Source organism: Chiloscyllium plagiosum, chromosome 30, assembly GCF_004010195.1.
Source record: "Chiloscyllium plagiosum isolate BGI_BamShark_2017 chromosome 30, ASM401019v2, whole genome shotgun sequence".
NCBI classification, from domain to species: domain Eukaryota; kingdom Metazoa; phylum Chordata; class Chondrichthyes; order Orectolobiformes; family Hemiscylliidae; genus Chiloscyllium; species Chiloscyllium plagiosum.
In genome coordinates, this window is record NC_057739.1 from 24484914 (window position 1) to 24487855 (window position 2942).

At 44.5% G+C, this 2942-nt stretch overlaps 1 protein-coding gene across 5 annotated transcripts in view; it reads left to right on the forward strand.

Moving 5' to 3' along the window:
- The window catches only part of rc3h2 (ring finger and CCCH-type domains 2), a 125702-nt gene that overhangs the window by 26514 nt on the left and 96246 nt on the right, over positions 1-2942 (forward strand). The window lies entirely within an intron of this gene.

Sequence of the window (2942 nt, forward strand, 5' to 3'; positions counted from 1 at the left end):
ACTGTCCCTTCTCCGGGGCAGCTGGACTGGACACCAACAACCATACTGCTGCAGTTGCCTTTGTGGGGTAAGTCTACAAATAGCACACAGACAGAGACACGCACAACTTTTTACTGCAACTTTTTGACACGTTCCACCTTTGCCCTGTACAGGATAAAGTTGGAGAGATTATCTGGAGAAGGGGCAAGCAGTTAGGGTACACTGCTGTGTAACACTACAGGCAAAGTGCGGGGAGAGAGAGAGGGCGGGCAGACAGTAATTTGGAGACGGTGCCTGTTTAATCACTGTGAACAAAAGACATGATCACTGTTGAAAACATATCTTTGTAATGTTTCCATCGGCACCTCGAGATCTCCTTTGGATAATCCAACTTTTGGATAATTGGTATTTGGACAATCGAATTTCCTCTGTACATGTATTTGGAAAGGCAAGGACTGATTAGGGATAGTCAGCATGGCTTTATTTGTGGGAAATCATGTTACTTCCTCAAAAAACTCAGGATTGAGGAGGGTAGAGCGGTAGATGCGATCTATATGGGCTTCAGTATGGCGTTTGACAAGGTTCCCCATGGGAGACTGGTTAGCAAGGTTAGATCTCTCGGAATATAGGGAGCACTAGCCATTTGGATACAGAACTGGCTCAAAGGTAGAAGACAGAGGGTGGTGGTGGAAGGTGGTTTTTCAGACTGGAGGCCTATGACCAGTGGAGTGTCACAAGGATTGGTGCTGTGCCCACTACTTTTTGTCATTTACACAAATGATTTGGATGTGAGCATGAGAGGTATAGTTAGTATGTTTGCAATGACACCAAAATTGGAGGTGTAGTGGACAGCGAAGAAAGTTACCTCAGATTACAATGGGATCTTGATCAGATGGGCCAGTGAGGTGAGAAATAGCAGATGAAGTTTAATTTAGATAAATGTGAGGTGCTGCATTTTGGGAAAGCAAATCTTAGCAGGACTTGCATACTTAATGGTAAGGTCCTAGGGAGTGTTGCTGAACAAAGAGACCTTGGAGTGCAGGTTCATAGCTCCTTGAAAATGGAGTTGCAGATAGATAGGATAGTGAAGGCGGCGTTTGGTATGCTTTCCTTTATTGGTCAGAGTATTTAGTACAGGAGGTGGGAGGTCATGTTGCAGCTGTAGAGGACATTGGTTAGGCCGCTGTTGGAATATTGCATGCAGTTCTGGTCAGCTTCCTATTGGAAAGAAGTTGTGAAACTTGAAAGGGTTCAGAAAACATTTACAAGGATGTTGCCAGGGTTGGAGGATTTGAGCTATAGGGAGAGGTTGACTAGGCTAGGGTTGTTTTCCCTGGCGCTTCGGAGGCTGAGGGGTTAACTTTATAGAGGTTTATAAAATGATGGGCATGGTTAGGATAAATAGACAAAGTCTTTTCCCTGGGGTGGGTGACTCCAGAACTAGAGAGCATAGGTTTAAGCAGAGGGGAAAGATATAAAAGAGACCTAAGGGGCAACTTTTTCACACAGAGGGTGATGCGTGTATGGAATGAGCTGCCAGAGGAAGTTGTGGAGGCTGGTACAACTGCAACATTTAGAACGCATCTGGATGAGTATATGAATAGGAAGGGTTTGGACGGGTATGGGCCAGGTGCTGGCAGGTGGGACTAGATTGGATTGGGATATCTGGTCGGCATGGATGAGTTGGACCGAAGGATCTGCTTCTGTGCTGTACGTCTCTGTCTGTATGGCTAATCTGATATTCCTCACACCCTTTCCCCATTATCCTTGATTTTCCCCCCATCAATCAAGAATCGGTCTATCTCAGCCTTGAATATACACAATGACTCTGCCCCTGCTGATCACTGTGGCAAGGAGTTCCAAAGACTCAAAAGCTTCAGAAGAAATTTCTCCTCGTCTCAGTATTAAATTGGCACCCCTTTAATTCTGAGGCTGTGTCCTCTGATCCTAGGTCTCTCAGGAGGGGAAGTATCCTTTCAGCATTTACCCTGTTACGCCCTTTAAGGAAATGAGATCATATTTCATACTTCTAAATTCTACCTGTTTAACCTTTGCACATAGATAATCCTTCTGTACTGGAGATTATCTAGCGAACCTTTTCTGAACTGCCTCCAATAGAATAGTATCTTTCCTTAAATTAAATAACCAAAACTGCACTCAGTACTCCAGATGTGGTCTCAGCAGCACACTACATTTGCTTATTCTTATATGCCAACCCCCTTAAAATAAGGGCCATCATTCTATTATCCTTCCTCATTACCCCAAGTTCCTTTTGTGTTGCAGCTTTATGCAGTTTTTCTGCATTCAAATCATGCTGTGCTCTTTGGTCTCCTTTCCGAAGTGAACAACTTCACATTTCCCCACATTATACTCCACTTGTTAACTCTTTGCTCACTTTCTGAATGCATCAAAATCTGTACTGTAAACTATTTGGATCTCGCTTGCAACCTGCCTTGCCACTAATTTTTGTTGTCTGCAAATTTGGCTACATTACATTTGCTTCCTTCCTCCAAGCCATTAATTGGATATTGTAAACAGTAATGATCCAAGTGCTTATCATTGAGGAACACTTCCTGGTGCCAGGGTGAAAGACGTTGCGGACAGTGCAGGAAATCCTCGAGGATGAGGGTGAAGAGCCAGAGGTGGTGGTACATGTCAGCACAAATGATGTCGGGAAGAAGAGGAGGAACATACTACAGCGGGATTCGGAGAACTAGGAAGAAGGCTGAAAAGCAGGACGTCCAAGGTGGTTATCTCCAGTTTGCTTCCAGTTCCTCGGGCTGGTGTGGCCAGAAACAGGGAGATAATGGACTTGAACGTGTGGTTGGGGAACTGGTGCAGGAAGCAAGGATTTAAGTTCTTGGATCACTGGGGTATATTTTGTGGGAAGCATAAATTCTACAAGAGAGACAGTTTGCATCTTAATAGGTTAGGGACCAGCATTCAGGCAGGCAGGTTTGCTA